This window comes from Pogona vitticeps, chromosome 1 (assembly GCF_051106095.1).
Source record: "Pogona vitticeps strain Pit_001003342236 chromosome 1, PviZW2.1, whole genome shotgun sequence".
In the NCBI taxonomy this organism is placed as follows: Eukaryota; Metazoa; Chordata; class Lepidosauria; order Squamata; family Agamidae; genus Pogona; species Pogona vitticeps.
This window is the reverse complement of record NC_135783.1, coordinates 172,143,213-172,156,575: the sequence shown is the minus strand read 5'-3', so window position 1 is coordinate 172,156,575 and position 13,363 is coordinate 172,143,213. Positions and strand designations below refer to the sequence as shown.

Here is a 13,363-nt window from a genome sequence, read left to right as displayed (position 1 = left end):
TAGTCAACGCATGGAGAAAACTATTTCAGTAGCTGGAAGAGTCTGGTTTTAATGTGTGAAGCCTCTTCCACTTTTTTGTATTAAGTCTACAATCAGATGCAGAAACAATGAAGAGCCTTGTGGAAAAGATTTAAGAAAACTACTCCTGGAAATGGTTACAGCAGAGAAGTAAAAAGATGCAGACGCCATGGCTTGAACTTCAGCTTCCTCCCCACAAGGCGCTCTGTCCGTCACTCCAAAATCCCTACTTATTTATAACCTGCCTGTGCTGCTTTCTAATTTTTCTGACCTGTTGGAAGTGTCCTGGAGAATTCAGAAGATTTCACAGTGCTCTGTGACCAACTCTATGAGTTTGCCCATGAAATTACTATGGTAATATAAACCTTAGTATTTTGTTTTAGATAACTCTCTGTTGACCAAGAGGTGGGAAAGAGAAGGGCAACCCATGGCCTGAGGACTATGTGGCTCCAACAAATTCCAGATGGTTGCTTTTTTCCTCGAGAAAAGTTTCTCCATAGTTTTCTTAGGAACACCCACCCCCCGCCCCCGCAACTAAATATTAAGGACTGTTAACTTTTTATTTTTTCCTTTCAGGGCCTTTTAACATTTGGAAAATTGCATACAGTATTAGTTAAACAGAATATATAGATGTTTTCTTCCTTCCCCCCCCCCCCGCCAATTACTATATATCCTGGTTAGAAAAGGCTCTGCTTACTGAATACTTGCCTGCCATGCGGTTGTTAACAGCATAACAGCAAGGGTCCTTGCTGTTATACTGACATCATTTGCTACCATGTATTATTTATGTACCTGGGGAATTCCGTTTACATGAATGGAGATTTGTTCGTTGACCCACAGAGTGGGCTGGTCCCATTGTTTTAAAACATCTTAGAACTGTTTCCCTTTTTTAAAAAAAATGTTTTTCTTTTTTCCCAGCCACAGGACTCTCAAGCACATTTGTTACCTCATAATTGAGAAAGAAGGAGACAGAGGGTATTAAAGCCAAAGGCTGTAATTTTTAAACACTGTTTAGGAATTAGAAAATACAAATACTGCTCAGAGCTAAATCAGTTACACCTAATCATGTGTTTAGATTTTTATTTTTTGTCGCTGACATAAACCTGGTTTCTTCCAAAAATTAATAACAAAATAACGCTTTGTCTCTGCTTCTGGAGGCCAAGTGGATCAGGCGTAGAGTTACTGGACATCCCAACTGAGCAGTACCTCCAAGTCTTAAAATGAGCGAGTCTCTGTCCTGGACCAACTTGAGTTGCCCAAAGAGAATTAAACCTCTCCTCTTTGTCAAGCAGAATGGAAGGCACTTGGAATGGAATTGCCTTGAGTTCACTGGAGGGGAGAAGTTATAGAAAAGTTACAGACCAACAAGGCCTATTAATACAAACCCTTGATTTCTGCATGATAGTAAACAATCTGAAGAATGCTGAAATATATTAAACACTGACAGCAAAATGTGGCAACAGTCTGTTTTACTTAAAGCTGTTAAGCATCTTTGTCTGACAAAAGCTTATATGTCCTCTTTAATTAAAAATGTAAATAGGAGGCAGACTGCCAAGACCATGTTGCAGCCATTCAGATTGCATTTTTTGGTCAATTTTCTCAGTTATGAACTAGGAGTGTTTATTTTGTCCAGAGGTCATTCAGAAGGACCTCCTGATCGATAAATTGCCTGATTGAGGGAGAAGGACAACTAAAAATGTTGATACTAAAGTGTTACAGATTATCCTTTTTGGGAGGTTGTGTCTTCTGCTCCCAGGTGTTTTGTCTTTTCACATACAGCTTGAAGTTTCCAAACATATTAAATGAGGCTAAACACATTTTAGATATGTTCTTCATGAGGCACCAGTTGCAGTATTAGTATCCTGGCAAAATAATTTCTCTGACAAGTTGTATATTTTAAATTTACATGATTCTGTCTGCTTCTTCTATCTGTACTTTCTGTTTGTTGTTTTCAAAAGATAGGTTAATTCAATGAAGAATATAATAGGATGGGGAGGGGCAGGGAGGAATTGATGAGATGCTAATTAAGAGACCATTATTAAACAGTTGAGGGAAGAAGTTATAACTGTCTTTAGACTCATGATTCCAGGCACCATAATGGTTCCAGATTTTGGCTTAGGCTTAGAACCCCAGGACTTCGAAAGATGGGGAGGGAGGGATGGGGGTCAGGCTCCCCTGGAGATGTCTGGCATCTTTTGGCACCTTTGTTTTCAACATTCTAAGCAAAGTTATTTAAAGCAGGCACCAATTCTGTCTCCAATATACCTGGTAGTAATATGCTAATTATCCCTTCACAGAGCTCTGGTGTCATTTTTTGAAACGGTGTAGGTCAACCTAGAGAGCCAAAGGTACAGGTTTCTTACTTGTCCTCCTTATAGGGGCTGCCTTCTATAACGGGTGTGGCCAAAATATCAGCCAAGGTCAAATTGGCTAATTGACTTTTTTTTTTTTAGAAGGAGCTTGAAAAGTGATTCTCATAGGTTACAGTCCACATTAGTGTTTTATTTCTGATATCATTGGGATTTTTGAATTAAATTAAGGCTTTGATTAAGGATTTAGGATTTAACAAAGATGAGTGGTTTTTAAAAAGGCAACAAAGAATTACCGCTACAGTGTTTTCTCTGTTGCTTATATAACAGTGCTACAGCATCTGCTCAGTTTCACTGCTTTTTATTCTCCTGATTACTGTTAATTAAAGTTATTTACTTGTTAAAAAGAGGCTAACTCCTTTTATTTTTGCAGAAAATGCCTGTTCTTTGCTTTAATAATCCTAATTCAAAAAAGTAGTCCTCAGTCGCTTCCCTTCCTTAAGATTCCAGCTTTGATTGAACTGAGGGTCTGTCCAGAGGTCCTGTTCCAGCAAGTAAGCGTGGAGATTGATGACTTCATTGTTTAATTAAGATTATTAAGGCAAAATCAGACGTTTTATTAAGAAGTAAAAATGGCAAACTCTCTTCTAAGACTAAGTAGCTTTAATTGCCATAACCAAAGAGAATTAAAACTGAAAGCCTGACCAGGTGCTCTTTTCACAGAAAGGCTGCAGTTTAAAATCACTATTCTTTGTTGCCTTTTTTTTCAATATATAAAATTATGGAAATCTGCATGCAGCACATGGGCAGCTCGTTTCCCACCCACTCCTTAAAAGAGAAAAATCAGGAGGGTCCGTTCTGAGCAAAGCAACAGCAAGGAAGAGGGCACAAAAGTCTTTCTCCACCCATCGGTGTTTTTTTTTTTTCCACTTGAACTGTGCCATAGCAGTTTTGCCATTCTAAGGACGGAAATGCCTTTCACCATTTGGTTTTATGCTTTGGGATTTTAATTTTTCACATGAATACTTATTCTAACCTCCGATTTTCTGTAGGAGTTAAGAGGTCTTGCTGAGCACAAATATATTTCAACCCATTATTCTTTTAGCCCTTGATGGATGCCTATGTCAGCTAAAGGAGAACTGGTATCTCTGATGTGCAGTGATGGGTGGAAAACTGAGAGACCTGCGGATGACCAGAGATGTTTACCTTGGGCTATCATTTAAACCTCTCAGTGTTCTTGTTTAGCAAGTAGCCAGTGATCCTGTCTCAGAAGAATGGTAAGATAAACAAATCCTAAATCATAGACAGGATGAGCAAGACAGGCAGCTCTGTTTTTCCCCAATCCAGAGACACCCACCCATCAACCCCATTTTTAACAGAAATTGCAAGATACGGTCATGTTGTACACATTGAGCTTTTCCCCTTCAGACAGAGTTGGTTCTGCCATTAGTCATAAGGCACCAGGTGCCTCAGGCTGCTTATATTGTACAACATGAAAAGGTGGCAAATGATTAGTTGCTTAATTTATTTTTACTGCCAGAGAAGAGCAATTACTGAAATCCTATGCCTCGGACACCCAGATAACTTATTTGTTCTTTGGTACCCTTAGTTGGGTGACATTTGCTACTCTACCTCAGAAGCCAAGCCTCCATTCAGTTGCTGGCTAGCCTGCTAAAGCTTGTCTTCTTGCTGCTTAAAAGAACAGCCATCCTATTAGCCATGGAGGAAGAAAAGTTGGAAGGTACAGATGGAAGTCAGCCTTGCTGTGAATTCATCAGGAACTTGAGATAAGGCTTTGAAAAATGACTTGGTTGTACTTTTCAAGTGAAAAATTTGCTATGTATGAGTACAAAGTACTATTCTTGGACCATATTTGGTTCTGAGTCCTGTTCTAGACTGTATTTAACTTCATCTGACAGCAAAGGGAGCAACTAGATGGCTATTGGTTTCGCTATTTGTGTCATGTTTCTCACTGTTCCTTTTGATACTTCTTCCATTGAATGGACAAAGTTAGTGACAAGTAAATCCACTCTTCTGGCATAAGTATGCAAATTATTTTGTTAGTCTTTCAAAGCTTGTGTGTTTTTGTAGCGTTTCCAGTTGTCTTGGTTTTGGTTTGTACAAGAACAAAGGAGACAGGGGTGACTGCAATAACTACCGTGGCATCTCTCTTCTCAGCATTGTAGGGAAGCTGCTTGCCCGTGTGGTGCTGAAGAGGCTCCAGGTGCTTGCAGACAGAGTCTATCCAGAATCACAGTGTAGATTTCGAGCTACTAGATCCACCACTGACATGGTATTCTCCCTCTGACAGTTGCAGGAGAAATGTAAGGAAAAACAACAGCCACTCTTCGTGGCCTCCATAGATCTCACAAAGCCTTTGATTTGGTTAGCAGGGATGGCCTTTTTAAAATACTTCCCAAGATTAGATGTCCTCCTCGACTCCTTAGCATCATCAGGGCCTTTCACGAGGGAATGAAGGGCACCGTAGTTTTTGATGGCTCAACATCAGATGCCTTTGACATCCGAAGCAGAGTGAAACAGGGCTGTGTCCTCGTGCCAACCCTGTTTGGGATCTTTTTTGCTGTCCTGCTGAAGCATGCCTTTGGAACTGCAACAGAAGGTGTCTATCTCCGGACTAGATCAGATGAGCAAAGACCAAAGTCCAGTTGAAATGCATATGGGACTTCCTCTTTGCCAATGATACAGCCATTGTTGCCCACTCTGCTGAAGACCTCCAACAACTCATGAATTGTTTTAGCAAGGCCTGCCAAGACTTTGGACTATCAGCCTGAAGAAAACACAAGTCATGGGCCAGGGTGTGGACTCACCTCTCTATTACCATCTCCATGCAAGAATTGGAGGTTGTCCATGAATTTATGTACCTTGGCTCAACGATCTCTGACACTCTCTCCCTAGAGGTTGAACTGGATAAAAGCATTGGCAAAGCAGCTACCATGTTCTCAAGACTCACAAAGAGAGTGTGGCTCAATAAGAAGCTGATGGCTTACACCAAGATCCAGGTCTATAGAGCCTGTGTCTTGAGCACACTCCTGTACTGCAGTGAGTCCTGGACTCTTTGTGCACGGCAGGAGAGAAAGCTGAACACGTTCCATATGCATTGTCTCCTACACATTTTTGATATCACCTGGCAGGACAAAGTCCCAAATAGAGTAGTCCTAGATCAAGCTGGAATTTTTAGCATGTATGCATTACTGAAACAGCGACGTCTACATTGGTTTGGGCATGTTGTAAGAATGGCTGATGGTCAGATTCCAAAAGATCTCCTATATGGAGAATTAGTGCAGGGAAATGACCCTAGAGGGAGACCACAGCTGCGATACAAGGATATCTGCAAGCAGGATCTGAAGGCCTTGGAAATGGATCTCAACAGATGGGAAACTCTGACATCTGAGCGTTCAGTCTGGAGGCAGGCGTTGCATCACGGCCTCTCCCAATTTGAAGAGACCCTTGTCCAGCAGGCCAAGACAAAGAGGAAGTAACGAAAGCAGCAAAATCAGGGAGCTAGATGGGGTACATATTGTATTTTTCTTCAGTGGGGAAGGGATTGTCACTCTCGAATTGACCTTCTCAGCCACACTAGATGCTGTTCCAAGTCCTCCATGCAGAGCACAATACCATAGTCTCTCGAGACTGAAGGATGCCTGTTCTAGCTATTGTTGTACCATTTCTCTTACGCCACTGTTGGATATGTCCAGATGATACTGTTGATGATGCATAGAGTAGGGGATGTGCTGAGGGAAGGAACTTTAGACCTTTTGTCTACCTTCTGCTGGCATTAGTAAGGATTAGAATTGTAATTTACAAATCATATTTTAAAAAAATATTTTATCCTAGTTTAGCACTAAACTGTACTGCATATGAATGCCAAAAGATTCAATAGAATACATATGGAAAAGCTATGGTGCTAAAGGGATATAGCATTCATTCAAATGTTTGCTATTAATTCATTGCTTATTCACTTGCTAAACATTAAAGGGGGGATTTGAACGCAAGTGAAAGGAGGGGATAGTAGGATGGTGATGATGGTAGAGAAGGGTGAGGGAGAAGGGGGGCTGTGTAGTGTGTGTACACCTGAAATATGCCTTTGCAGAGTAATTGAACATTTCTGTGTGAATTGTAGCAGTGATTTAAATGCCAGGGTGTGATATAGAGAAGTTCTGGGATAAATTTCTGTGTGGTCACATTAAAAGGTGACACATAGCCATAATGAATCACCCAAATGGAGTTTGACTATAAGGAGCCCATTTTCATGGGTTAAGTTGATTAATTGTTACTTTTGAGATCTACTATTAATGAAATGCAAGATGATAATAGGATAGTATTAATTCACTATCTGATTACCATTAGTACTTGGATCATCGTAGCTAGAGATTAAACACATGAATGTCTAGCATGTGAAATTCAGATATTACATCCTCCTGAAGTTCATGTTCAGTGGCAGAAAGCAGTGGTACATACACGACATCTTGGCACCATAAAGACTATCAGAGTTAATATTAGACACAAGTTTTTGTGGACTGTAGCCTACTCCAGCATCTTATTCATTCATTCATTCATTCATTCATTCATTCATTCATTCATTATGGCATAGCAGAATACAGCATTACTGCTGTATTAGATTTCACAAAAACAATATAAAATATGTATAACATTTAAAACTTTAAAAGAATAAATTCTACGAGATTTAAAAAACACGCAATACAAATAGTGAATAATTAGTGAAATAAATTATGTATGAGCAGTTATTATTATACCTACTGAAAATATTTCTCAGTCAAGTATCCCCAGTCTTGTAACTGTGTGTTTGGTTTCTTTATCCTAAATGCAATACTTTGCAGTCATCTCTGTTGAATTTCATTCTGTTGTTTTCAACCCAGTGCTCAAGCCTATTTAGATCATTTTGAATTTTTTTTCCTCTTCCAGAATATAAGCTATTCCACCCAGTGTTATATCATTCTCAAAACTGATTCGCATTCCCACTGCAACCCCTGATCCAGATCATTAATAAAAAATATTGAAGAGCACCGAGCCCAGGACTGAACCCTGGTTTGTTACCTCCTCCTAGTTTGAGAAGGAGCCATTAATCATCATAACTGAGTTAAGTACAACAAAATCTCAATCCAAAGGCAATACAGTAGTGGGTTTTATCTTTATTTTGACACACGCACACACTGGCTGTGTAATTCTTGATCTAGATAAAGACTCATGCATAGTTGAACGCTTGGCTTCATAAATAACTCTGCTTCTAGAAACACTTCTGTAAAATCACCAACTTTTACAGGAAAATTTAAAATGGAAGTCCTGTGGTTGTGGAGGAAAGCCTGAAAACTGCCACATTGTGTGGTGGTGGTGGTTCTTTTAATGAGGAAAGAAAACAAAAAGCAAGATGCCTCAAGTGCTCTAGTGAATCATTTGATTCTCCATGCATGAGGATGATGCCGTTATTAAGCAGGAGCAAGAGCTGCTTTCTTCATTTCCTCTCACCTTATTAAAGAGAAGAAGAAAGCCTTCTTTCTCTTCTGTTTTGTGTACTGTCTGACCTGAATTTGATGTCAGGCTTTCAATGGGGGGGGGGGGGAATGTCTTGAGCAAATATAATGCACTTTTTATCTTTGCTTTCTCGCTAAGCTAAATCCTTTTTACATTTTCAAATGGGATTTTGTTCTCAAGAAAGCATCCTGTTTAAATGGATCATCCAGCTAATACCCAGATTCTGGTTGTGGGGGAAGGACAGGAACCCCCCAGCACACTCTTCAACATATGTTATACTTCTTCCTACACTTAACTATACTATATTAGGTGTTTGGACAAAAGAAATATATGAAAATAGTTTAAATCATGACAACTAAAACTTCCTTTGTTTCTTGTAGGATTCTTTCACATAAACTCTGCCATCTATTACAGGTTTTTTAATTTGATTTAAAAAAAATTAGCTCTTTGTAGTCCATATAATCATTTTAAAAAATTGAAAGGCTATATAGCATACTTCTCTCTGCATGGCACTCATCTCCTGGAGCAATGTTGGAACTTAGTTTTGAAACTCTCCTGAAAGAAGCAAAATTGTGCACTCCTGACAGTGTGAAACTTAGGACAACTTTCCACAACAGTCACAAGTCCCCTGGCTCATTATGCTCGTGTGGGCAGCTTGATTCCTCCTACTTGTAGCTGGAGTGCCTAAACAAACCACAGAGCTTCTCCCATGACCAGCTTTTGTGTCATTACCTTCCTTGGTTTACTTCCCTCCCAAGAAACCAGAGAAAGAATGTGGGGTATTGTTGTTTGCTTCTTTCTCTTGTTTGCTCTATGGAGGGAACAAACCAGAGGCGAGAAGCTGCCCACTGAAGGATGATGCAATGCACCAACTGCAGAGCAAAGTTCCTTGGGATTTTGTCCCTTTTGGAGGCAATCAGGAGCCGGGGAACAGTGTGATGAATACACTGCTTGTTCATGACAAGGCAGAATTCCCATGGATGCACATATGAAAATGTGAAAATATTATTTCGTTCTGTCTCAAGCTGTGAGAGTGTGAGATAATGTCAATCAACATTGATGAGAGCTCTTGCAGTTACACCAAATTGCAATAACTGCTGCTGTGTTTCCCTGGACTTTTAAAAATCAGACTTATCAGATGTGTTGTTTGCATCATTCAGTCGGTCAGGCAACCCTTCTGTAGGTGTGCACTTTCTTCACAAAATAAAAGGTACTAGTTTTGCATACAGACATACTCCAGTTTGCTGAAATCTCAACACAAAAAGCTTGTTTCCCTCTCCCACTAGAAGTGAGGAATCTTCTGGACAAGGTGTCCTGATAAGAATGATGCAGATTCCATCCAACAAGACAACCCTCTCACCACCTTTGAATACCACAAATATACAAGCTGGGTTTTGGGAAAGAAAGCAAGCATGATGGCAACAAAGCTGAATTACTTCTCTTTAAGCATATGTCATAAAAATAGTAAAGGGAGTCGCTTTGTTTCTTCAAAGGTTCCACCATTACATCGCAGCATGCCCCATACCATTGCTGTTTGCATAAATATGTTTGGATGCCAGGAGGACTGGTCACAGCAACATTTCAAGGGACAGAAACCATGTGGAGAGGCATTGTGTCTGGGAACGTTCCACACCAGAATAAAACTCTCAGCAGCAGCAGCAGTAAGGTTCCTCTCAAGAATCCAGAGACCCCAAAAATCAGGTCATAGACATGAATACCACCACCACCACCCCAGCCAAAGAGCCGCATTTCCTGCAGAAAAGACATTGCTGGACATCATGTTTGTCTCCTTACAGCTAAGGGAAGCCTTGCTTTGTGTGAGGGAAACTAGCTGACTTCTGCCCATTTGGGGGGGGGGAGGGGAACCAACACACAAAGAAATGTTTTATTACATGGTGAACCACTATGGATGTGCATTCCTACAATTTATTGTTTGTTTTGTATTTTTGTAAAAGAATACATTTTATTTTATTTTTTTATAAAAAGAGAAGGAGAAGAAACGCTCCAGTTGGCAGCACTGGCGAGGTCTTGTTTAGATTCCTCTCTCTTTTCTTGTGAAACCACTTCAGGAGAGAAATATGCAACAATTAGTGGAATTTAATATAAGGGAAAATTTGGAAAAATGACATATTGGAAGGTGAGAGAAATTTGTGGAATTATACAATGGAGTCAGCAAAGCGTGCTGCTTATATACCGCCCCATAGTGCTTCAAGCACTCTCTAGGCGGTTTACAAGTTAATTATGCAAGCTACACATTGTCCCTCCAGCAAGCTGGGTACTCATTTTACCAACCTCAGAAGGATGGAAGGCTGAGTCAACCTTGAGCCAGCCACCTGGGATTGAACCCCAGGTCGTGAGCACAGGTTTGGCTGCAGTACAGCAGTTTAACTACTGCGCCACAAGGCTCTCTCTGGGTCAGGATGAGTAATGTATTCAAACACTAGAGTTGGGTTCATATCCATATTAAGAACAATATTATAATGGTCCGAAAATTTTGACAGTAAATCAAGTTGCTTATGGTGGTTGCTATGTCTGTTCTTGTGATTCTTGGTGAAAAACTACAGGCCTGGATCTGGGAAAGCCAGATCTTCTGCCCTGGGAGGAATAAATGTGTTCTATGGATCCCTTCTACCTCCTTAAATCTCAGGTTCTGTTGAATTATTGCAAGGCTGAACAGAAAACATTACACCCTTGTTCTTTTCAAACTTCTGTGGTATTCAGGAAGTGGCCAATTAATGAATTGGAATAACACAAACCAACTCATATTTTACTGAGGCAACAGACAGATATACAGATAGGCACACACAGAGAGACAGCAAGCCAGAGAGAGAGAGAGAGAGAGAGAGAGAGAGAGAGAGAGAGAGATCCTCCTTGTAGCAGGGGGTTGAGTGAGTGCATGTATTTAAAACAGTTGGAACAATGCAATATTATTTCCACTGAAATAACTCCTGCTCTCCATTTCTGCCCTCAGTTTGCAAATGATTAACCAACCCTTTCCATCAAACTTGCTCTCCCTTATATTGGGGACATATTTTGTACTCAGGAAGGACAGCCAACAGTGCAGCCTGTTCCAAAAGCAAATCTATATAACCCCAAAGCCTGCAGAGTTAACAAGGAATTAAAGAACAAATACTGGCATGCCCTTTATGTAACTCTGAAACCCTGAATGAGCAGAGTTGCAACTTGTACCAAATTTTAGATTTGTATACTCTGTTACTCCCAGTAATTATTTGTACAATAGTATTAAGATTGTGCTGGGCACTACCTGGAGTATCCATGGGCTAGTAAACAACAGAAGAATAGCCAGGGAAAGGAGAAATCAGGAAGTAGCAATTAAGTGGAGAAGGTACTTGTAGACTGAAGCAGCAGAGAAGGAGTTAAAGTGAGTGCCAGGAAATATTTGCTATAGTGTGGTCTTGATTAAGAACTTCCTTACAAGCATTAACTGAGTAACTGGTTAGTTAAGTTTACATGTGACTAAATTAGTTCTAATGAAAAAGTGTGCTGCATAGATACAGTGCACATGTACTGTATGTTAAAGGAAATAACGTCATACAGTATGTGTTATACGCTGTCATGTTGATTCCAACTTATGGCATCCCATAACTAAGGTTTTCTGAGGTATCTGAGATATTTAAAGGGTGCTTTTATCAGTTGCAACCCCCAGTGAATATTCATCACCAAGTGGGGATTAGAATCCTGGTCTTAATTCCATTCCACTCTACTCAACAGGCTGTAATAAAATGGGCATAATTTCTCTCCTATAGCAGTGGACTGATCCTTTCAAGCTGATGCCTGTGAATTTTATAAGTCAGAATGGGTGAGAAATTTGATTCACATTTCGATGCCAGCTTATCATTAGTTTTCATTAGTTTTTATTTTATTTTATTTTATTTCATTTGCCATTCTTCTATACAATTACAATTAGAATGGAATACAACACAATTAAAACAATAAAACATATGACAAGTATAGCAATCATAGTAATCTATTCCTGTTGAATAAGTTATGCCATGGTGTAACTCAGAGCACCAGGATTTCAGCCAGTGGAAGGATTTTAATAAATTGATTTTTTTTTCAATTAAATCATATGAGCTTAGTCCTGATGAAGAATTTAAAGGAGGCCTGTGAAATGGTGGGGCCTGCTTGAGATTAGGGAGACTTGGCAGAATGTTTCTTCAATTCAGAGTCCAGTTTTAGGAAAATGAGAAGAGTTTTGTGGTGCCGATGAATGAATGCATTTTATTTCATGGACTGCATGCACACACACCCCCATCATCAAATGCATCATGTATCAGAAGAAACTGCAGCTCACAAAAACTTATGAGAAATAGGCTCTATTTGTTTTTAATGTGACATAAAACTCTTTGTTCTTGCAGGCAAACACCTTGGAAATTTCTGGAGTTTAAAAAATCAGAACGCAAGGTACAATCCACCTGAGGGACATATTTTAAGAGGAACCATTACACAACACATGGGGTAACAATTCCTTCAAGCAATTGAAAAATTAGCTTGAGGTGCTGAGCTAGTCAAGCTCTGATGCTTATTCTGACTTCTGAAGTAAATTACCAATTTGGAACAAGGAAACGACTTATATTTCTTCTCTGAAGGCAAAACAGTACTGACTTCAACTTTAACCCAAATGAACTGTTGGGCAAGTTTTCCCAGTTTCAAGTTCTGGGAGAAAGAAACAACAGAAAGAAACAACAGAAACTAGTTTTCAGTTAAAAGAACAGGTAGTGGAAGGCTTTTGGCTTTAGACAGTCCCACCCTAAATTTCTCAATCTCTAAGCTTTATAAGGAAATTGCATTGCATTCCTCAGATCTAGCAATCTTTCACTTACTTAATGTTGCTAATTGGAAAAGACAACAATGTTAGGAAAAGCTGAAGGAAGCTGGAAAAGAAGAACAGCAAAGGAAGCCATAGCCCAGGTTGGCAAGACCTGAGCAGGAATGTTAATGACAGACCTTTTGGAGGTCTCTAACTCATAAGGTGACCAGAAGTTGGAAGTAGCTTGTCAGCACGTCGCAGCAGTGTTGCTCCAGTCCAAAAATGTCAAGATTGTGGGAATCAAAATTCCCTCTATATGCTTCTGTTCTGAGGAGAAAAATATCACAGTGTACTGGGTACATTGTCTTTCCCTATCCTCACCTCTCTCCTCACCCTCAGAATTGCATCCTGACCTCGCCTGCATTAACCCGTGATACTCAGTGCAACTCATATTACTGTTCATTGCAGCCCACCCTGAGAAGGTCCTGTTGTTTCCTCCTGTATGACAGCAAAACTGAGCAGACACATCTAGCAATACATGGGCTGCAATTGGCTCCATGGGTTGTGCTGACTGAACAAAATTATTGCGCTTCCCTGGGAGTAGCCACTGTCCCAAGAGTGGTGGGCAAATGAAGCCCTCTAGATGCTATTAGATTGTAACTCCCAGTAGTTTTCTCTTTGGCCCTGATGGCTGATGGGTGTTGAATTCCAGTCAACATCTGGAGGGCCTCACATTGCCAAGTCCTGTATTATC

At 40.0% G+C, this 13,363-nt stretch overlaps 1 long non-coding RNA gene across 1 annotated transcript in view; it reads right to left on the bottom strand.

Annotated features, from left to right (window-relative positions):
- Window positions 1-919: 919 nt before the first annotated feature.
- The window catches only part of LOC110086111 (uncharacterized), a 48,176-nt gene continuing 35,732 nt past the window's right edge, over window positions 920-13,363 (bottom strand). The window contains exon 4 of the long non-coding RNA XR_002301760.3: window positions 920-12,936. This is a non-coding gene — a long non-coding RNA (uncharacterized LOC110086111). The remainder of the gene's footprint in view (window positions 12,937-13,363) is intronic.